The sequence below is a fragment of the Astyanax mexicanus genome, chromosome 23 (genome assembly GCF_023375975.1).
Source record: "Astyanax mexicanus isolate ESR-SI-001 chromosome 23, AstMex3_surface, whole genome shotgun sequence".
NCBI lineage: Eukaryota > Metazoa > Chordata > Actinopteri > Characiformes > Acestrorhamphidae > Astyanax > Astyanax mexicanus.
Window position 1 is genome coordinate 20,925,336 of NC_064430.1, and position 24,553 is coordinate 20,949,888.

Genomic DNA, 24,553 nt, shown 5'->3' on the forward strand with positions numbered 1-24,553 from the left:
TTTTGTTACTAAATAGTATGTTCAGCTAACTATATTAAATGTAATGGGAACCTATGCTAAGCTAACGCCTTTAAATGTAAATGTAACGGCACTGAATGTAATTGGAACCTAAGCTAAGGTAACAGCATTGAATGCTAAGTTAACGGCATGTAATTTAACGGTGGCAGAGGCTAAGCTAACTCTATTTAATGTATTTGGAACCTATGCTAAGCTAACGCAATATGTAATGGGGCAGGCAGTCTGAGTTCAGCTCGGGGGAGGTTCATAACGTTTCTTGGTCATGGGGGCGCCGCTCGAGTCTGACATTAAGTGCAGTTTAAGGGTTAACTTCTCTCAGTGCTGTATCTTTTTAACTAAGGCTGTATCTCTGAAAACATTGTCCTTGCCCGTATTTTAGAGCTATAAAATTGACTGTGAGGAGAAGGCAGGTACATTTTTTCTGCTTCACTGATGTTCAGAGGTGATATATTTGCATGTATGAATATTTATGGGAAAGTGCCAGAGACAGGTAATTCAGTGATATAAAGCAGGGCTACATAAAAAACACCTGAGCACTTATTTTTCCAAAAAAAAAAAACTGCTCACATGGCATTCATTCATATTAGAGACTACAACTAGACTGTTTAAAATTACATTAAAACGATGGAATGAAACCTTTAGTATGCTTTGTCTTTTGTGCCCACATTTTTATACATTTAATTCACTCTGAATGGTAATGGTTGTCCACAGCCCTGCCTGGTTAAGCTGAATAACATAAAGTGGTTAAATAACACAAAATATTTTACAAAAATGTATTTCTGAAAATGCTGTTTAGAAATTTCTTTATAAAAAGTCATCTTCGGACCACCGTACCTTTAAGAAAGTAATCTTAGACAGCAGTGACATCACAACCTTCACGATGTATATGTGATGTGTATGCTGCAGGTGATTGGCAGGAACTCTAATGAAGGTCTATTGACTGTGGTTTCTGTAAGCATGATCAGAAGGCGGGGACAGAGAGCATGAAAAAAAGGAGAGAAAGAGCGAATGCTCTAGCCCAATTGGGCAGTGACCCCAACAATCCAGAGCATATGAGAGACAAAGAAGAGAGCCAGTGAGAGCGCGAGAGCGGGAAAGGAGGGGTGAGAGAGAGGCAGAAAGAGAGATCGAGACTAAAGAGAAAAGGAGAGAGAGGTGAAAAAAGAGATGCCGGACAAACGCCAAACAACAGATTTGTTACAAACAAATAACGATCAGAAGTGATCAATTAGGATTCAAGGATTCAAGGAGACTTTATTGTTGTAATTCACATCACACGTGTTAGATGAGGTGGAACAAAACTGTATTCTCGCAATCCAGTTTGAGCAATTAAAAATTGATACATACAGACAAAATACATAAAACAAAAAAACACAATAATAAACTAGATAAGATAAATACACAGAATAATATAAAGGAGTAGGGAAGTATCAGCAACATGAAGTCCAAAGTGCCTTCCTGACCAGAGTGGAAGTGTTGTTGCTCCAGGTGAGGTTGCTGCTCAGGTGAACACCCAAGTACCGGTAGCTGTCGACCACTTTCTCTTAGAACCTAAGTATAAATGTTCATAAAATGAGCATCTTCATAAAGTTTAGGCATTTTAATTGATACTAATTTACAATTGGTTAGACTGCCAGCCCATATCTAATTTTTGGCTTATTTGAAGGTGGTTTCTAGGGGTGTGCCATATCAAATAATAAACAATAATATCGTAAACATTTTTGAATATTGTGAATGATATATTACACCCTGAAATATTGTGCCAAATCACCCAACCCTAATTATCACATCAGGTTTTTAGCAAAAAACAAATTCACACTGTTCTCATTTCCCATTATATATCTACTAGAGACAGATTATATCAGTACAGTATAATTATATTTAATTTAATCCTGGATATATGGAGATATATGGAGTGCATTATTAGTAAAATGACATTCTGGATCATTGACTTCTTTTATATATCTGATAAAATTGTTGTATTTTTTAATATCTTAATTATTTAGGGGTGTGCCATATCGTATGCAATAATAAAATTACAAAATTGTCATTTTGTTGCAGTAGTGTATTCTTGAAATATATATATATTTTTTTAATACAATGTTTTATCATATTGGCAAGAGTATCGTTATCACGAAAATACCATGAAATATCGTGATATTATTTTATAATTAGACTTGTACAGATTTTCATATAAATCAGATATCAACATTTCCTTTGCATCACTAACAACACAGAAAAAACAATGACCTCATCAAATCCAGGTTGATAGATGTGTGGAAGTCCAAGAAGAGCATGTTTGTGATGCTTGGAAAAACAAATCTGATTTTATCACTAGCAAATAACTGTGAGGACAGTCATCTCAAAAGATCGTTTTTAAGAAACTAATCATAGCAGATTACTGAACACCTTCATTACTCAAGGTAAAGTCTTGAAGCCCAACTTAGCTCAAGGGTAGGCTTTGACTCGATTCGAAACCCGATAGAACAAAAACCTGACAGCAGAAACTGCAGAAATTCAAGATGCAGACTCAGACTTGCCTCTCCAAAGACCCGACACCCAACCGTAGCCTTGACACCCCACAAACTCAAGACTTACCTTTAAATACCACGTTACAGATTCGGGACTTCAGACTCACACTTAAGATACTCAACCTGAAATCAAACACCAGGGATTCAAGACTGAGCTCTTGCTTCACAGAGGTTTAATAAGCAGTTCAGAATTTTACCTCAAAGTTAAACGCAGACACTTGATTGATTCGAGACTCAAACACAAGGGAACTGATTTTCACTTAAACACCAGGGACTCAAGACTTGATTCATGCTTGAACGCTATGGTCTTAAGACTTGCGAATTTGTGCTCCAGAGACTCACGTTTTTACCCAGGAACTGAGAAACTCTGACTCACACCTTGTAGACCCGATACTTAGACTTGTACCCCACAGACTTAAGAGTAGCAGTAGTGACTTGTACCACCACCAATTCATATTCAATAGACCTGATAGAGACTTGATGGACACTCAAATACAAGGCAATGGATTCATACTTGAACACCAGGAACTTCAAGGATTCAAGGAGATTTTATTGTCATTCGCATCTTATGTGGTACATGAGGTGGAACGAAATTGTGATCTCACGATCCAGTTTACACCCAAGAGCTGTTATTAATAGATATATAGATAAAAGTACAATAAAGGAATACAATAAAAATAGAATATACAAAATCGTTAAAGATAAATACCCCAAAATGAAATAAATAGAAAGAGTAGACAGGTTGCAGCAACAAGTCCAGAGTGCAAATGTGCTATAGCAGCATGAAATGAATTAGAGCAGTAGAAAATAAAGTGTCTCAGTGCGGGTAAAGTGACCGTGTTTGTACAGTAATTGTCCTTGTGTGTCAGTGCAGTGTGTTGTTAAGTGGAGTTTAAGAGTCTTACAGCTTCCGGAATGAAGCTGTTTCTCAGTCTGGTTGTTTTGCACTTGATGCTCCGCAGCCTCCGTCCTGAGGGAAGCGGGACAAAAAGTGCATGTGCTGGGTGGGTGGGGTCCTTCCTGATGCAGGTGGCCCTCTTCCTGCATCTGGAGGTGTAGATGTCCATGGTGCTGGGGAAGCTGACTCCAACAATCCTCTGTGCAGCCTTCACCACCCTCTGCAGAGCTTTCCTGTCTGCAGCAGGGCAGCTTCCATGCCACACGTTGATGCTGGAGCACACGACGCTCTCCACCACACATCTGTAGAAAGAGGAGAGGACTGCGCTCCCGAGTCCAGCTCGTCTCAGCCTCCTGAGGAAGTAGAGCCGCTGATGTGCCTTCCTGACCAGAGTGGAGGTGTTGTTGCTCCAGGTGAGGTTGCTGCTCAGGTGCACCCCTAAGTACCTGTAGTTGTCGACCACTTCCACCGCAGATCCTCCAATGTGCAGGGGGAGGTGGGCATGCTGGCCTCTTCTGAAGTCCACAATCATCTCCTTCGTCTTCTTTACGTTGATGCAGAGGTTGTTCTCTCTGCACCAACCCTCCAGGTGTTCCACCACCTGCCTGTAGCTGGACTCATCTCTGTTTGTGATGCATCCAACCACTGCTGTGTCGTCTGCAAACTTCACAATATGACAGCCTGGATGGAGAGGTGAGCAGTCATATGTGAGCAGTGTGAACAGGAGGGGGCTCAGCACACAGCCCTGAGGGGAGCCAGTGCTGAGGATTATGGTGGGGGAGGAGATGTTGTGAATCCTCACAGACTGCGGCCTGTTGGTCAGGAAGTCTAGGACCCAGTTGCACAGCGAAGAGCTCAGTCCTAGTGAGGAGAGTTTATTTATCAGGGTCTGTGGAATCATGGTGTTGAAAGCGGATGTGAAGTCCACAAAGAGCATACGGATGTAGGAATCCTTCTGCTCCAGGTGGGTGAGGGCAGTGTGGACCACAGAGGAGATGGCATCCTCTGTGGATCGGTTCTTCCTGTAACTTGAGACTCTACTGAAACCTTAACACCAGAGATTACATTAGCAGAGATTCACTTGGCTGCATTGAGTAACAGGACAGTTCCAGAGACCCACCTCTGACTAGAACCCGCACTTATCTCATGGTTCCACTGCTAAAAAATGTAGAATTTAGGTCAAAACTATAGGGCTTTATCAAATAAATTATACAAAAAAAAGGTAACCATGACAGCAGCAGCACGAAGGGTGAGGAAAAGGTCAGGATGAACTTAGAGTGAATCACAGACAAATATTTGGATCCCCTCTTCATCCTTATGTCAGCCTTCATCAAAGTGACGAGGAGGGAAGATCCTGACTCAGCCTGCCTGCTTTAAGAGGAATAAGGAAAAAATGAGTGTAGAGGAGGATGTTTGTCCCAGATCTGAGAGAGCGAGAGTACAGAGAGCCTCTCCAAAAAAAGAATTTTGTCCCTCACTTTGGCCCACACTCTTTCTGATTCATTTGTTTTTCACTTGTCAGGATACGAACAGTCATAGTGCTTATGCTGCATTACACTTAAACTCGGCTGTTGGACTTTCTGAGCTTTAGAAATGACATTTCAAGTAGAAGACCCCCACAAATCAGGAGAGCTTTACCAACGGTTCAGGACTGTAGGAGGAAACTAGAGTTCCCAGAAAAAAACCCACCAGACACAGGGAGCACATGCAAATGCTCCCAGATAAGGACTTGAACCCAAAACCTCGGCTCTGAGAGGCAAACATGCTAACTCAGACTTCCCAAGTCTCCTGGAAGTCGCAGAAGTCTACCGCATATCCGTAACACCTCCCTGATGCCTGGAAATCAGATAAAATCTCCCGGAATCTATCTATCTAACAAATATTTAACCTGTATCAGGTATTTTGGGAGCAAAGGAAACAAAACACTAAAATGAGATTGTCAATGTGCCTCAAGGACCAGGTTCAAAATACACTCATATTAACCATTATCAACTGGTTTCGCTACCAGTACAAGATACTTGTCCATCTTCAACTTATCCATCTGTGTCCTTTTGTCCATTTGTCTCCTCATCTTCCAGTCAATTCATCACCTTGTCTTATCATCTTACCTCTACAATTTTTATGCATCTGTCCCTCACCTCATTCTGCATGTCCATGCTTTCTTTGTTAAGTTGTCCTCCCATTTTTCGAATGTTTTCCATTGTTATTTATCCTGTTGTCCCTTTGTCACTTACTTGTGCACTTTTATTTTTATCCCTTCATCCACTTGTCCTGTTGTCCACTTATTCCACTGTCCATTGTTTATAAGACACTTGCTGTCTTCCATTTTTTCTAGTCAACATTCATCTTATCATCATTACTGTCATATATATTGTAACATATTTACTAAATATACTGTCTTCATTTGTTATTGTCCTCTCATCTTTCTCTCTGGCAATGATTTTTCGTTTTCAATATAGGCACATTGACAGGTTTACATTAATAAGATCCTACAATCAGGGGCTCTACTATTGCTGAACGCACACTTCAGTGCACTACAATTCACATTTACATTTTCTGCCATTTTAAAAGCTTGTCTTGAAGACACATAGATACCAATCCATGGCCAGCAGCATCACCACAACTATCCTAATCTCCAATTAAAAATCCATGGAAAGCTATTTGACACTCAATCAACCTCCAAACCTTCCTACTACAAAATCTGCAGAAAACCTCCAGCTGCATAGGATGGATTATTGCAGGACTGTTTACTATTGTAAGATGTTTGGCGTGTTGCATTACACGTTACACACTACGTCTGTATGTGTATATGTATAGTAGGTCATGTGATTGGATGATCTCCACCCCACCTCACCTCATCCTAAACTCCACAACTCCTCCCAAAAGTACTGGATGGAGCTCCATCATTCCAAAGAACACAGTTCTTCCACTGCTCCACAGCTCGATGCTGGGGGGGGGCGGGGGGGGGGGGGGGGGCTAAGTTATAGCCCTCCAGCCCACCCCTTGCATTCTATTGGCTTATCTACATTTGTCCACCTGTGTCAGCAATGGGCCAAATTTAAAAGTAGCTGAATGTTGGGACATAAAATATTGTAAGGGTGTATGAATAAAGACGTTTAATGTACTTGTGCATATGTTACACGTAACCACACATACCCTTTCATATGCTAGCATATACACACACACACACACACACACAGAAACACCCCTCCCCACACACACACACACACACACACACAAACACAGATCAGCTGCAGGCTTGGATGAAGGCCGCATCCCTGGATCCAATTTTGAGGTATTAGAGAATTATTTACAGCCAGTCGAGATCAGAGCAGGGCCCTCAACCACAAGCCATGCTAAATTTAGTACAAGCAAATTGCGAGTGTATGTGTGGTGTTGTTATTGAGAAAGTGTGTGTGTGTGTGTGTGTGTGTGTGTGTGTGTGTGTGTGGTGAAGAGAGAAAATGAGACAAATAAAGAGAGTGTCCTTACATTAGGTGCACAAGAGATAACACACCCTAGGGGGTGAAAAGAAGAAGAGTATTGTGCTTGAGTATATATATATGAGTGTGAGTGTGTGTGTGTGTGTGTGTGTGTGGGCTGGCTGTGGATGTTTTGCCTATAATTGGCTCTCTGTGCCAGTCTTAAAAACACTTAGCTGTCACTACTAATCTTTTCAACTGAGTGGAGAGGCTTTCTCTCTCTCTCTCTCTCTCTCTCTCTCTCTCTCTCTCTCTCTCTCTTTCTCTCTCTCTTTTGCTCTCTCTCTATCTCAGGAGGAGCTCCTGAACCTTTTTATTCTGATAATATCTGACAATGTGCAGTCAATAAAGTTTCATTAGGGTCCAGAAAGATGAATAGATCAAAGATCTATAAATGTATTTAAAGATTATATAGAACAATAAAGAGTCATATTATTTCATAAGGTTCTAAAAGGGTCCATAAACATTCAGAAGGGTCCATGAAGATGCCAAAAGTCTATACAGGTCCATGAGGATCTATGAGCATTTATGAAAATCTATAAGGGTCCATGTGGTTCTATAAGCATCCACAAATGTATATTAAGGTTCATAAAGATACATAATGGTCCATAATGATGAAAAAGGTCTATAGAGGTCCAATAAAAAACTATAAGCATCAATAAAGGTCTGTAAGGGTCCATGGGGATCTATAAGCATCCATAAATGTCTATACAAGACCTTGAGGATCTATAAACATCCATAAATGTCTATTCAGGACCTTGAGTTTCTATAAGCGTCCATAAATTCTATACAGGTCCTTGATGATCTATAAGCGTCCATAAATGTCTATACAGGACCTGGAGGATCTATAAGGATCCATAAAGGTCTATACAGGTCCTTGATGATCTATAAGCATCCATAAATGTCTATACAGGACCTTGAGGATCTATAAGCATCCATAAAGGTCTATACAGGTCCTTGATGATCTATAAGCATCCATACATGTCTATACAGGACATTGAGGATCTATAAGCATCCATACATGGCTATACAGGACCTTGAGGATCTATAAGCATCCATAAATGTCTATACAGGACCTTGAGTATCTATAAGCGTCCATAAATTCTATACAGGTCCTTGATGATCTATAAGCGTCCATAAATGTCTATACAGGACCTTGAGGATCTATAAGGATCCATAAAGGTCTATACAGGTCCTTGATGATCTATAAGCATCCATAAATGTCTATACAGGACCTTGAGGATCTATAAGGATCCATAAAGGTCTATACAGGTCCTTGATGATCTATAAGCATCCATACATGTCTATACAGGACATTGAGGATCTATAAGCATCCATACATGGCTATGCAGGACCTTGAGGATCTATAAGCATCCATAAATGTCTATACTGGACCTTGAGGATCTATAAGCATCCATAAATGTCTATACAGGTCCTTGATGATCTGTAAGCATCCATAAATTATATACAGGTCCTTGATGATCAATAAGCATCCATAAATGTCTATACAGGACCTTGAAGATCTATAAGCATCCATAAATGTCTATACAGGACCTTGAGGATCTATAAGCAACCATAATGGTCTATACAGGTCCTTGATGATCTATAAGCATCCATAAATTCTATACAGGACCTTGAGGATCTATAAACAACCATAAAGGTCTATACAGGTCCCTAAGGATCTATAAGCATCCATAAAGTTCTATAAGGGTCCACAATGATCTATTAGCATCTATAATTGTCTATAAGGTTTCATAAAGATGTGAAAAGGTCTATACAGGTCTTTGAGGATCTATAAAGTTGCATAAAGATGCATTACGGTATATAAAGGTTTATACAGATCTATAAGTAGACACAAAGATAAGAATTTTAAAGATGCCATAAAGATTGATAAAGATTCGTCTTATTTTGAAAAGATTTAGAATATTGAATAAGGATGCATAAGGTCTGCAATGTTCGAAGAAGTCATATAAACATCCATAATGGTCTTTAAAGGACCATAAAGATGCATAAATATCTAAAATGAACCATACATATATATATATATATATATATATATATATATATATATATATATATATATATATATATATATATATATATATATATATATATATATAAGTGTCAAAAGTGGGTCCATAAACATGCATAATAATCCATAAAAAGGTCTATGAAGGTCTGTGAGTATTGGTTTATTTCAGAGGTTCTTCCTCATGTTTTTGAGTGTTCTGTTCTATTGTCATGTTTTAGTATTCTCCCTCTCTCCCTCTCTCTCTCTTTCTCTCTCTCTCTCTATTTTATGTATCCCCACATGAACCGTTTGTGGATGACATTGGGCCGTTCCTCCACTGTTCTGAAGTTCACCTTGGCCTCCACAGGCTGGATGATGCTTATGTGTGCTGGCAGAAGCATCCCCAGCAAGAGGAGCACAAGGGAAAATAAATCTGACACACTGATTAGCAACAAGAATGATTTATAGTACTGGAAGGAATTCCTGGAAGCTCAGAATTTCCAAATGATCCTGTAGTGTGTGGAAACTTTAATCCTCTGATCTCCTCCCAGAGCAGTCTGTCTGCCCTGATCTTGAATCATAAATATGAAGCATGTTTTATATTTACGACTTAGTCTACTGTAACGCGGGGTGAAGCCTAATCTCTGCTTATCTCTGCTCTGCTTATGAATTTGACCTCATATTGATAGATAAGTATAGTGTGGGTTTAAAACTGTGTTAACTTCACACCTGGTTTTTGAAACAGTACTCAAAAAAAATATTTGCCCCCTAAAGAGCTCTTTAATTTTTGTAAATAATCATATTTACATTTGATTAACAAACACATTTTAATATCAGACAAAGATAACCTGCGTAAAAAAAATAAAAGCTGTTTTTAAATGACTATTTAATTTATTAAGGGAAAAAAAATCTATCCAAACTGACCTGGCCATGTGTGAAAATGTATTTACCTCCTAAACCTAATAAATAACAATTGTAATCATCCTTTGGCAATAACTGAAAATGAGTCTTCAAAACTCTATGGAGGGATTTTTGCTCGCTTTTCTTTGCAGACTTGTTTTAATTTAGACAAAATGAAATGTGATCTGTTTAAGATCATGCCACAGCATGCACAGTAATCATTTGTTTTTTTTTCTTTTCCAGGTGGACTTGTTTGTGTGCTTTGGATCATTGTCCTGCTGCAGAACCCAAGTACACCTGAGCAACAGAATTCCTGGTTCCATTTATTACAGCAAGTTGTTCAGAACCTGAAGCAGCAAAGCAGCTCCAGACCATCACACTACCCCTTTACATTCACTTTACATTTAGTATGATTTCAGTTATTTTTCTTAAACTGTGCCAGTTTTACACCAGATGTAACGTAGCACACACCTTCCAAAAAGTTCCAAATATAGGATGGACCTTTTAGCCTTTTTTGTTTGTTTTTGCTTTTTTCTGCCTTTGAAGTCTCTGAGGAATACCATTTTCACCTAGTCTCTTTTTTATTATTAAATCATTAGCACTGACTTTAACTGAGGCAAGCAAGACCTGCAATTCTCTACATGTTGTTCTGGGTTCTTTTGTGACCTCCTGGATGAGTTGTCCATGCCCTTTTAGAGTAATTTTGGTAGAATGGTCACTCCTAGGAATGTTCACCAATGTTCCATGTTATCTTCATAGATGATCAATGACTTTGTTTTTTCATCTGTTCTTGAATTACTTCAGATCGGGGCATAATGTGTTGCTCTTTGAGATATTTTAGCTGCTTCATGTTGTCAGACAGGTTCTATTTAAGCGGTTTCTTGGTTCTACAGGTCTGGCAGTAATCACTAATAACACTTGGTTGTGGCTAGGAAAATTGAACTCAGCTTTCCAAAAAAATGCAGTCTATCACAGTTAATTAATGGGGGGGGGAAAATATTTGTAACCAAATATATATATGTATATACATATATGTATATACATATATATATACATATATATACATATATGTACATATGTGTATATATATATATATATATATATATATATATATATATATATATATATATATATATATATGCAGCATGTACTGTATAAGCACTGTAGACTTCTTCTTTTCAGCCATGGTTTCATCCATATCCTTTTCTTTTTCTTGGCATTTTAGAGCAGAAAGCATTTATAACTAGCAATGTGATGGCCTTAATGTCATCTGCTATGTAGTGTGGGGAAAGTTGATGATTAACAACAATTAAAATCCATGTAAAATATCTTTATGTGTGGGGTCTCTCATATATTCAACCTTTGTTAAGATTTAAAAAACACTATAGCATGAGCCAGGCATTACTCATGTGAAGATCAAAGTGCGCCATGTCTGATTTGCACACATACATACACACATACACGCCGCCCTGCCACATCGGCTCCTCGGGACACAGCGGAGGAGCGTGTTCAGTGGAGTGTGAACGTCCAGAAGCTCTATCAAAATATTATGAGTGGCTTTTCCTCCCTCGCTCATCATGTTTACCTTTCCTTCCAGCCACGGACCAATCGCTGAGCATTACCCCAGGCCCTGTCTGGTCAGTCTCCACAACTCCATTATGAAGGGAAACACGAGAGAGCGAGAGAGAAGGAGAGACTGAGCGAGAGAGAGAGAGAAAGAGAGAGGGAGAGATCATAGTGAATTAGGCCTGTCCTTGTTTCCTTCTCTTATGTGGCCTACATTACCTCAGCCAATCACTTAAACAAACAACCACTCCTCTTCCAGATCATCATCACTGTCATTTGAATAGCCTTCGTCATCATCGTCATCATCATCATCATCACTTCATCTGTTCAGTGTAACTGAACTAAATACTCAAAAACTCTACCTCAGTCTAACTGACACATCTGTGCACATCTTTTGCATATCTTTTTATTAGTCAACTTTGATTAAATTAACAATAGCCAAGCTTTTTAAAAGGCATTAGCCGAGCTATGTAAATGCATTTCTAAATCTCCCCTTAACATTTTTATTGTGTTCCCAGTGTCAAAATATGTGGATGAGATGGGACAAAATCCTTAGCTGATGAAAAAGCTGATGAAAGATAGCAGCCTATATCATTGTGTGTGTTTTTGAAGGATTAACTGTGGATTTTTCTGTATAGTATATTATTTATGACTATGAAGGTTATTCTTCCGTATATAAGTGCTACATTAGCTGATTTAATGAATTTAGCTTTTACGTGCTGTAGACATTACAGTAAGAAAGCGAGACACTGTAAGGGTTGTAAGACTTAAGTTTAATGAAGTGCCTGTGCTGTACTGGTTTTAATTTACACCCCGAAGAAATACTTGACCGCCCCCCCCCCCCCTAATTATCATTGTATTATTCACACCCTGATATGCAGGGTGTAGATGGTACACTCTAATAAAAATTAACTTTGGAGTTTTTATAATCCAGTATGAATCTGCAGTGTGTGTAGTTTTTACTGTCTAACATTACCAGCCATGTAGCTTTTATAATCCAGTATGAATCTGCAATGTGTATAGTTTTTACATCTGACAAAAAAACCAAGTAGCTTTTATGATCCAGTATGAATCTGGTGTGTGTATAGTTTTTACATTTTACAGGAACAACTGTGAAGTTTGTATAATCCAGTATGAATCTGCAGTGTGGGTAGTTTTTACAAATTGACAGTAATTCATTTTTTAGTTTTTTAGTATTATTGTGCAGCGATTTTAGTCCAGTATGAATCTGTATTGTGTGTAGATGTTACTGTCTGACAGTCTGTCATTAATAACTGTGGAGTAATTTAAAATTTAATCCAGCATGAATCTGCAATGTTTGTAGTTTTTACTGTCTGACAGTAATAACTGTAAAAAATTATAATCTACTATAAATTTGCAGAGTGTGCAGCATTTACAGGCTGACAGTGATGTATGTGGAGAGTTTTTAATCCAGTATGAATCTGCAGTGTGTGTAGTTTTACATTCTGACAGTAATAATTGTGGAAAGTTTTTAATCCAGTATGAATCTACAGTGTGTATTATTAACAGTCTGAAAGTAATAATTGTGGATAACTGTTCTGTTACACCATCAGTGTGTAGTAGTGTTTACAGTCTGACAGAATGATAGTGGCATGTGGTCACTTAGGACAAGCTAATGGCCGCCACATGACTTTGTAGTACCGCCACACGAGGTCAGAGGTCAACCGGTGAATTCCTGATGCCTCAGGGAATGACCTACAAATCCTACAAACCACAATGAACACACTACCTCTCTTTTTTCTTTAAAAAGCCTTTAAATGGATGGTTGGAGAGCTGTTTTTAGGTACTTTAATGTAACATTTTGTTAAGGTTTTCATAAACTTCATAAAATATAATTGGTGTTTAACTGTGGTACATTTTAAAAAGCTTTTTTCACTTTATGTAGAGAAAACTCAACATTTCTAGGCAACTTACTTTACTAGTTTTTAAGTTTTGAGGCCAACTCATACTTAAGTTTAGAATAAAAACACATTCATAATTTATTTTCATATGTATAAATATTTAAAGTCTAAGCAACATAAAAATTCACTTTGTTTTATTTGACCTAATTTAAGTTAAAATAAAATAAGATAAAAAGTGCATTTGTAAATTTTGCTGACTATCATTTAGGCTCAACTAGCAAAATTAAGGTGTCCCAATTACACGTTTTACATTAATCAAGTTCAAGTAGTGGGCACAACACCATTTTACTTATCAAATTCGTATAATCTAGGAAGTGGGGATTAATGACTATTAGGATTCTGTCTAATTGTCAGTCATATTAAGTATTGCAAGTATTGCAGTAATGCAAATATGACCAGTTGGACCTGATCCGCATATAGTCTATAAACACTCAGCAACACAAAATACAGTAACTTACTCTTATAACCTTCAACACTGAGGCCAGGAAATCATTTATTATATAGCAAATATATAAATCCCAATAGAAGCAGCAGCACGAATGGTGAGTGAGAGGTGGGAGGACACACCCAATATGCAAATAGCATGATCAACAATAGGTGAAAACCCCTGTAGAATTGCTCAGTAGACCCCGCTCAACTGAAGAGTCAAACCGAGCATGTGTAAAGCAATTAGCGTGACCTCAACTAGGATTTGACTTCAGTTTGGAAACTTTGCAAACACAGATTATTTAGTCAGACCAACATTTAACACGAACTCAATAATGTTATTTGAGGTGATTAGCTTGCTACATGCTATGGTGCAATTTAATATTTTTTTGTTATTTTTTTTTTATAGTGTTTAAACTCAAAAACTTTTTTTTAGCATCACTCTTTAGAGAACGAAAATTGTTCTTTTTTTGTATAAGAAAGAGCCCTTTGTGATCTGTGTTTTTGGTCTTCTTTCTGCTCTGCTAGCTGAAGACAGTGAAAGTGACAGTGAAGAAGGTGAAACCTCAATTCAGCTGTAACCTGAGATCCATGTTTACAGTAATGAAGTGATTGTTCAGAGAACTGCATGGATAATATATCGGGTTTGGGTGCATGCATGTGTGGATGTAGATTACTGGACCAAGTTAGGATAAGAAAAACTTAGCAGAACCAAAACGTTTACACACACACACACACACACAGACTGATATCCATTCCTCTATCCTTCTCTATTCTCCACCAGGAGACAGAGGTGTTAAACCTAATCTGTCCTTTTAAGTGAGCATCTTCTGTCTCACACCCTCTTGGTCAGCCTCTGTCTCTTTCTCCCTCTTTCTCACCCCTTCTCCCTCACGAAAGTGTGTTGTCCGTCAAGAACTTCCACAGTGTTTTCTCCACTTTACCTGCTAACTTTTCTTCAGTGATCCCTGAGCCAAACAGATACACTGTAGTAGTTCTTATGTTCAGAAAGACAAGCACCTGTGTGCTAATTTACTATTTACCTTTAGTCCAAATACATAGATTCATAAACACAGGAGCTACTTACTCTGTATGTAGATGTATGTAGTGTAAAGTGTAACAATACAATATATAGTGTAGGATTGTAAGTATATTATAATAGTGTAAGAATATAGTATATATAGAACATAGTGTTTAGTGTGAGTTTAGAATACATTTTGTGTAGTATATAGAGTACATATCATGCCATTTAAGAATGTAAAACATAGTGTACTGTTTGAGAATATAGTGCACAGTATAAAATGTAAATACATTGTATAGTTGCAAATATATTACAAAACTTGTAGGCTAAGCAAAGAGTGCAGCGCAAAGAGTATAGTTTAAGCATACAGTTCATAATGTATAGTCTAAGTGTATAGTTCATAATGTATAGTTTGAAACATAGTACATAGTGTATGGTATAAGCACAGTGTATAGTATAAGTTTATAGAGTATAATATTAGCAAATAGTTCATAGTGTACTGTCCAAGAATATAGTACATAGTGTATATTCAAAAAATATACATATTGTATCTTCCAACAATATAGTTCATCATTAAGCATAGTATACATAGCGTATAGTCCAAGAATAGAGTACATAACATGTAGTCCAAGAATGTAGTCCATAGTGTATAGTTCAAGAATATAGTTCATAGTGTATAGTCCAAGAATATAGATAATGGTCTATAGTCCAAGAATATAGTTCATAGTGTATAGTCCAAGAATAAAGTTTATAGTGTATAGTCCAAGAATATAGTTAATGGTGTATAGTCCAAGAATATAGATAATGGTGTATAGTCCAAGAATATAGTTAATGGTAAATAGTCCAAGAATATAGTTCATAGTGTATAGTCCAAGAATATAGATAATGGTGTATAGTCCAAGGATATAGTTCACAGTATATAGTCCAAGAATATAGTTTATAGTGTATAGTCCAAGAATATAGATAATGGTGTTTAGTCCAAGAATTGAGTACAAAGTGTATAGTCAGATAATAGAGTATGCGACATATAGTCCAAGAATATAGTTCATAGTGTATATTATAAGCATAGAGTGCACAGTGTATAGTAAAAGCATATATTTTATAGTGTATAGTCCATTAATATAGCACATATTGCATATTGAACAAGTATTATACATAGCGCATAATAAAAGGAAATCATTAATAGCGTATAGTGTGAGAATATGATAAATAGTGTATAGTCCAAGATTAAAGCACATAGTGTATAGTGTATAGTCTAAGATTATAGCACATAGTGCACAGTCAAAAGTGAGAGAGAATAGTACAACATGCAAAAATAGATGGAATAGTCTCTGGATTGAGTCACAGTGTCTCTTTCTCTCAGTCACAGACTCTATCGCCCTCTATGTTTCCTCCCGTCAGTTCCTGGCCGTCTTGCCCACCTCGCCGCTGCTGCTGCTGCTGCTGTCACTGCTGCCAGCTTTTCTCTGAATGTGGGTTTGGCGACAGTGACACGGACCTCCTCTCTCCCCTTCTCACACTTTCCCATAGCCTCTCCTGACCTATCCTGATCCATCACACGCCCCTTTGCTGCAGCTCACTCCAGCCAACTGGCCTGGATAACGCTCATCAGCCGTTCTGATGGACACCAGAGCACTGGGGTGTCATGCAAAGCATAGTTTTATATATTTATTAAACATTTAGCCACAGTACACTTACATTTGTGGTGGGGGGGGGGGGGTGTTTATATGGAGAGTGACTTTTAATGGTGAGTTTTGTGTTTACCAGTAGTACACTCTCTTAAACAGGGCTTGTTGTGCAAAATGAATAGTATACATAATGGTAATGGAGTTTATTGTAAAGCCCAGGGATGCTGACCTTTTTACTGCACTGTTTGTGTAAGTTGGCTTCTGATAGAATACAGCAGATTACACTCACATAGGATACCAATTTCTAATGCTGTGACTTAAAGGATAACTCCAGTGTGAAATGGACTTCAGGTGTAAAGAAACATATTAACAAGAACAAACTTTTGTTAGAATAAATGAATAAAATAGATTTGTATTTAGTCTTCTCTATAATTTAAATAATTTGATAGTAAAATACAGTAAAATACAGATTTAAAATATTCATGGTAAATTAGATGAAGACATTATATAGCGTGTACAGTATACAGCATACAGCCAAAACAGAGTTAGTAGAAGCTTGTTCTTACAGCCTACAACATACAGGCCAGGCAGATATATTTTATATATATGATCTACAAGTTTACCTAAGGTAGCCTGGGGGGAAAAGAAGCTGCCAATTGTAACAGACTAAACTCAGTCAATATAAGTTGATTTAACACAAAGATCTTTGTTTGAATGTTTATGTTCCCAAAAATGATCACCTAATTTAAACTAATTGTGGGTTTACAGTGTATATGCATGACTACATGTGTTTGTTTGTGTGTGTGCTAACTTGGCCTGGATTTACAGCATAGTAAATTAACTTTTTTCTCATCTACATAAGTCGGGATTGGTGCTAACAGCAGCCCATTTGTTTTGTTTTTTTAAGCTTTCACCAGCATACTGGGAAACACATTTGATTAAAACCCAGTGCTCATTTTATTTAGCTGTTATTTCTCAAGAGTTAAACCTCAACAGTAGCTCAATAACAACACCATTCATTTAATAAAGTAGGAAAACACTGCCAATGAAAAAGCCGAGGCCGGACCCAGCTGGATCCCATCTAGACCATTGTTACAGCATCTCCACACTCACTCTGCCATGCCATTTTAAACTCCGCTGAAAACAGAAACCGTAGCTTTTTTAACAGCGCGGCTGAAGTAAGAGCCGTTGGCGCCTTCACTGGAAAATACACCACGGAAAGCACACGGAGTTGTGGAAGGAAACAAGGCTCCACGGTTATCAGATAAAGAATGTATTTTGGTTATAGAAGCCGGGGCCTGGCTTCGGCCGCAGTACCTCGCGTGCTCTGGCCTGGGAACACTGCTAGTTTCTGAATTTCTTGTGGTCGAAAAACAGCTATGATTTCTTGGACGGGCTTCTCTACTTGGACAGCAGCTGTAGGGGATAATGGGCGAGCAAGTGATTGTGGTTTAGAAGTCAGTCATATTTAATATTGGATTTCTTTCTCTTTGTCTCTTTTTTAGACTGAAGCCAGTTAAAGACTCTGATGTCCAGATCAAACACAGCCCACAAACAGAGGCCCTGGCGGAGCGCCAGCATAATCAGCGATCAATCACTTCGATCAGTCTCAACAAATTCTCAAACAAAAACACGCTCGCCCTTCATTGTATCGCAGAACTCATAAACAAAATACCTTTCTGATCAATCATGCTCTCTCATGTAGGGTCTGGCACTGTGTTGTTCTACACTCCCACAAAGGCTTTAAGCAGAAAAATGTGGCCTGGCAGCTCCAGACAGGGCTGATCGTATGCTGGCTGATAAATGTGCTTTTGTCGCCACCTGACGGTCAAATGAAGAACTGGGTCAAGCTGCGTTCTTCTGCTGCTTTGTTTAATTCCCAGAGCTCCAGTTTCAGCATTTTTACGACCTGATTTTCAAAAAAAAAAACAAATGATTCATTTTTGCATGACATTTTTATTATCTCTCTTTTTCTATTAGCATCAAACTGTTTTTTGTGAATGACATGGAGCCCATAAACAACAGCTAGCAGCTGCTAACCACAAAACACATTCTCTCACATAACTACATAACTGTGCCCTCAGATTTCCCCCCTCAGAGGCTTTATTTCTATACTGTGGCTTATGTTAGCACAGGTTTGCCAGGTTCAACAAAAATATCCAGCCCAAAGTCAGTCTTCAGAAGCCCTTCAGAAGCTTCAGAAGCTTAAACTAGCCCAAAATATATCAGTCTGTCACACATTTGAAGCAGACAGCAAAACAACTATGAGTGTACGACTTGTATTTTGTGCATAAGAGATTTATGATCAGTAATGCCATTTATCTAAAAGTCATTAATCATATTTCAACATTAGTGTTTTATTAGTTCTTTTATAACAGTTTTATATTCCAGTCAAGAACATTTAATAGTAACTTTGCTAGTTTTGACCCACACCCTTGGCTGGGCGAACTCAGAGTATTGGGGTGGAGTTCGGGGCAGCTTTGCTGTAAAGCGTGAAGCCGAAGCCCCCCCTCTCATGAAGAGAAACACGAGAAAAAATATATAAAATTAAAGGAGGAAGATGGGGAGGAGGTGGGTGCGAGGTTGTTCAATGAGCAGGTAGAGAGGAAGTGACAATTTAAATAGGGAAGGAAGTGGGAGGAGTGAGAGCGTGAATCAACTCCCAAAACTTAGTTATGGATACATAGCTCCACTTTGCTAGTATTGACCCCCGCCCTTGACTGAGCAGAGTAGAAGAAAAGGGGGGTAGCGAACTCAGAGTATTGGGATGGAGTTCGGGGCAGCTTCGTTTGTAAAGCGTGAAGCCGAAGTCCCAAAAGTTAAATCAGAACTTTTGACCACTGCAAGGATTTAAGAAGAGGTCTGACTGTGACAGGCTTGGGAACTCCAGCGTCTGAGTGTTGGAAGTGCGACCTTGTAGTCTTTGAGAAAGCCAGTGGATAAGCCGATGCATGAGGAAGGCAGTGTGGGAAGATGGCGATGGAGTGGGAAGATGGGGGGCGATGGAGTGGGAAGATGGGGGGCGATGGAGTGGGAAGATGGAGTGGGAAGACGGGGGGCGATGGGAGACAGAAGAGGAGTAGGGAGGACAGACAGACTGAGGAATAGGAGAGAGAGAGAGGAGCACCGCCCTACGAGACTGCAGGGAGGCGGAGCCACAGCCCGCCAGCGGGCCGGGCGGAAGAACGCAGGTTAGAAGGGAAAACAGGGAAAAAACGGGACGCGGGAGCAGCAGTAACGGCGTGGGTGCCGGTGCCTGGAGCGGCAGAGGTGAGAGAGAGAAAGAAGTCCGGAAGGAACCTTTCGGTAGTGGCCAGACCGGGCCGAGGAGCCAGGGCAGGCCTAGGAGCCAGGGCGGGCCGAGGAGCCAGGGCGGGCCGAGGAGCCAGGGCGGGCCGAGGAGCCAGGAGAGCAGACACCAGCCGCGGCGGTTGGAAAAGACGCACCGTAATCAACGAAAGCTTGTGAGGTTAGGAAAGGAAAAGGAGCGACGTTTCAGTGAAAAGAGAAAGGGAGCACAGAAGTAATGGGAGTAAGTAACAAATTTGCAATATTGGTCATTGTACTAAACATAATAGTAGTAGTAGTAGTAGTTAGATGGCGTAACCATGAACTGTATATTTTTTTACTTTTAAAATCATGCTTTGTCACTCTTCATAGATCCACATAAATCACCTTGATTATATTGTTTTTTTTAGCTAACTTTGCCTTGTGTTGTTACTGTATTCTGTAAGTTATTCCAAAGCGTATTAGCATAATTTAAGAATGCTATTTGATACTTTTGTTTTGTATCAGTACAACAGGAAATGGGTCTCACAGGCATTGCTGATCCCGCTAAGGCAGCTCGTAAATGGGAGAACCTTAAAATAATATTCAAGGTTTGTCGGATTGTAGTATAGAATTTTGTGTTTGGTTGTACATTTCAGAATGCATTTTATAAATAAATTTATTAAAACATAGTCTTATGCTCAATTGTTATTTTTCCGTAGGACCTTGTGAAGCCACCAACTGGAGTTGGTTCAGAGGGAGGGGAGTAAACTGTGGACACTTCTAAGTGGTTCCCACTGATGGATGAAGTACTTGGTAACAAACCATCAATCCGTCCAAAACATCTTGGGGCAAGTCTGTGGGAAAATATAGGACCGCCACTTCCAAGGACCAAGTCCTAACTCCTGAGGAAATGGCTGAGGGTGAATCTTTGGAGCCAGAGACAGGGAGCCAGTGAAATAAGAGGAGGAAAGTAGACCCAGTTCTGGAATTTTTTTGAGAGAGAGAAGGCGAGGGCAGATGAACAAAAGAAAAGAAAGATGGAGTGAGATGAGAGGTTATTTGGTTTCTCTGAAAAAATGATGAACTAATTTAGCTTATAATGTACAGTACATGTTTCACAAAGTAGAAAATTATTAGTAGTAGTTGTGGTCTAGGAAAACATCAACAACAGAAACAGGTGCAGAAACAGCAGCTGCTAGCTGACTTCTGAAGAGATTTCCATCCTGGATATCAGGTAGCTCAAACAAAGGTGTTTCATCATCTGGCCTCATGACACAGGATGAGACAGGATGTCTCTTTTAATGATACAGATAGGATGGTACAACAGCTTACCATGATGTGCGCAAATGTTGGCTTTACTTTAAGAACTTAGGTGAAAATGGATCGCCATCATTATTCCAAAAGACCTCTCTCAATGATGTTTCGAGCTCTTGAATGGTGATATTTTACGCAAGCTTTCTCCGGATCCCTCACTAATCCAGGTCAGCCAACATAGATGTCGAGAAATCTGTGCTTGTGGTCACATATAGCCTGTAGCTGTATGGAGTGAAACAGCTTTCTGTTTATGTAGCAGTTGCAGTCTTCTGTTGGTGGCTTAATTCTGATTTGACAGCCATCAATAGCTCCAACAGCAGCTTTAAACACAGGTGACCCTGTAAGCCCAGGCCTGTTTCCTCCATCTTCTCAGCAGGTGGCAGATGGATAATTCCATTTTCAAGCTGTTTAATTTTGTGGGCTACCCTGTGTATGATGACACTGACAGTTAAACAAGGGATGTCAAAAGCTTTGCCCACAACTCTGTATGGTAATGTGCTCGCTAACCAAAACAGGCACACAAGAACCAAATAAATTTTTTTGGCCCCAGCCATGGTCATATTGGTCTCTCGGATGGTTGCAAAGACTGTAGAGTTCCCCCTGAGAGACGGTAATCATGATGTGTCAAAGTTGTCCTCCAAAAGTACAAAAGTCCAAGAGCAGGCATATAGGGGTTTTCCTTTTTAAAACAAAATTTATATATAAAAAAAAATTATACATTACAGAAACTGCGCCTCCTACTACATTGGTTAGATTACAGAATCTGACTAAAGTGTTTGTACACTCTGACAATCTGAGGAAAAACTCTATTTACATGAATGTACTATGTAAAAGTAATACGGCTCAAAATGACACACATGTAGACTACTACTGATTTTTTCTGTATATTTATTTTAATTTTTTTAACTACATACCAGTCCCACCACAAATGACAAAAATCTCCGGAAATTTATGGTGAAGGTAACTAAAAAAATCTAGCTCAAGACCAGCTGTCATCCAGGAAAAATACCTTATACGGGTCAATAAATAAAAAATAATGAGCCGTATGTTCGTTTTATAGACACAAAGGAAAAAACAGATATTCTGACTGAATTCCCATTAATGTTGTCGTGTGTTTAAATAAAAAAACAAAAAAATGAGCAGTTTTTTCATTTCTTCCGCTCTCTATTCAGTTCAAGAATCAAACGGTCAAATTGTACACGGACCCTGCTGACACTGATTAGCCACATTCAATTTTTTTCTGTTTTGATAACGTTCAAACCTAGGATTAATGAATAATGTTTGAATAATGAATAATGAATAATGTTTGATTGAATAATGTTTGATTGTCACTACATTTTAAATGGAGATTTTCTATGAAAAGGAAAATACAGTCAATGACTAGGCTTAATCCCTGTCAGGGAAAATGACACAATTTGACTTATCTACAACAGATTTGCCAGTATGGTTTCTAACATTGCAGGACCTGCTGCTCTCGAAAACAATCAAACATTATTCAGTGTAAGCATTATTCAAAAATAAAACAGAGAGAAGCTTGATATCATCCTGAAGATCTCAGGTGAGTCTAGGCAGTTCCCAGCAGCAACGAATGTTAAACCAGCACCGTAAAAAAGCGGGTTACATTACACCTGCCTAATTCAGGTGTTGGATTACTCTTATCTGTACATTTCTTAAATGCTTCTGGCTCAGGATGATGTTTACATCACTGTTGGGCTCATAACCCCACCTACCTTGCACTGGGATTGGCTAACAGCTGATTGTCTCCTTTGCTGGGAAAACAAATAACCCATCTGCCTAGGGCAGTGCAACACAGTGACGGACACTACACCAGAGAGCCAGGTAGGTGAAGTTCAAGCTCTTCTATATCTCTGTTTGTATATATAATTATACCGGCACTGGAGGATTGGTGTTGTGCATGGTTTGGTGATTTTATGCACAAACCCATTTGCTGCATATCACCAGGTGTAGCCAGGTGTGCTTAAGCAAGAAGGTTCTGGAGATTGACCAAACCATGTTGAATAGCAGACCTGTAATGATAAAAATATGTTGTTAATCTTGTGGTTGTGTTATAGTGATTAAGCTTTAACATCTTAATAGAAGGTGGCACAGCATGTAATGTTCTCCCCTGAAGGCAAGCTGTGGCTAACCTCATATTATGGTTATGGTTAGTGATGGTATAAGTGGGGCTTTTAAGAGATCGAAGCAAATAAAACAATAAAAACAAAACAATTCCATGTTGTGTAAATTGTAGATAAATGCAAATGCAAACAAAATGCAATGATTTGCAAATCTCATTAATTATAATTTGTTGACAATAGAACATAGATCACATATCACATGTTGAAAGAGAGACAATTAAAAACTTCATGAGAAACAGTCATTTGTTAGAATAAATCTCAAAAAAGTAGTGCGCAATGATCAAGGCCAACAATGAAAAACGAACAAACGAGAAACCAAAAAACTGAAATAACAAAGAAATAAGGAGAACATAGTAGCAAGAACATGGAACCATGAAACCTGACTGAAGATAGGACATACAACCACAGAGAAGGGACGCAGAAACAATGGGGACTATTTATACACACAGAGGGGGACAGGAAACACATGTAACCAGTAACAAGGGGGCGGAGCTACACATGAACAAGTGAGCACACTGAAGACAGGGTTGGAGACACTGACAATGACACATAGGCTCAACTGCCAGGGCAAAAATGGTGACACTAATATATTTGGTTGGACTGCTTTTAGCTTTGATTATGGCATACATTCCCTGTGACATCATTTCCTCAAGCTTCTACAATGTCACAATATTTATTTCTGTCCAGAGTTGCATTTATTGTTCTCCAAGATTTTGATTAATGGTGGGAAATTTTGACCACATGTGAATCTCAGTTTCAAAGTTGACATCACTAGTATAGTTGCAGCAGCTGATGCACACCAATAAGCTAAAACATTGCCAAGTATGCTGTTGGGAAGCTGCATGCCACTAAAACTGCTTCATGCTCCTACTGCATGGACTCAAAACCTCTAAAGGTGGTATCTTGGAATATGACAGCAAGATGTCACTGTATCACAGCACAAGTAGTGAGGGAGAGTTATTTTTCTATTTCTTAAATGATCCCTTAACAATGTATGCAACGGAAGGGTCAGTGGCACTGTCCAATCCCATCCCCATAAAGAAGTTTACCTTGTCTTAAACCATGTTTAGCTAGGTGGATCCTGCGTCAAACTAGCATCAACATGAATGGCAATATTTTTTTCAATGGTCAGGGTAAGCAAGGGCACTCTAACCATCAGCAGCAACAACAACAAAAGAAAACAAAACAAAAATGTACTTGTGCTTCAGTAGCTTTTTTGTTGGTTCTGCCCAGATGGAATAGACTTGACTTGGGTCAGGATAATGATCTGATCTTTGGACATAATGATTTAATTCACTTCAATGTGGCTCAGACCTTCACCAAACCCATTTCTCATATATCTGACTGTTCAGTTACCAATCTGATCCCAGACCTTCCCAGATCTGCAAATGCACTCAATCTGCTTGTCTAGTCCCTGTGGGGAAGTAC

The 24,553-nt window shown here is 38.9% G+C and overlaps 1 long non-coding RNA gene across 1 annotated transcript; it reads left to right on the forward strand.

Moving 5' to 3' along the window:
- Positions 1-19,637: 19,637 nt before the first annotated feature.
- LOC111191197 (uncharacterized) lies at positions 19,638-22,126 on the forward strand. Its single transcript, XR_002649384.2, has 3 exons — positions 19,638-19,935; positions 20,199-20,281; positions 20,393-22,126. It is a non-coding gene; the product is annotated as an uncharacterized LOC111191197 (long non-coding RNA).
- Positions 22,127-24,553: the final 2,427 nt, after the last annotated feature.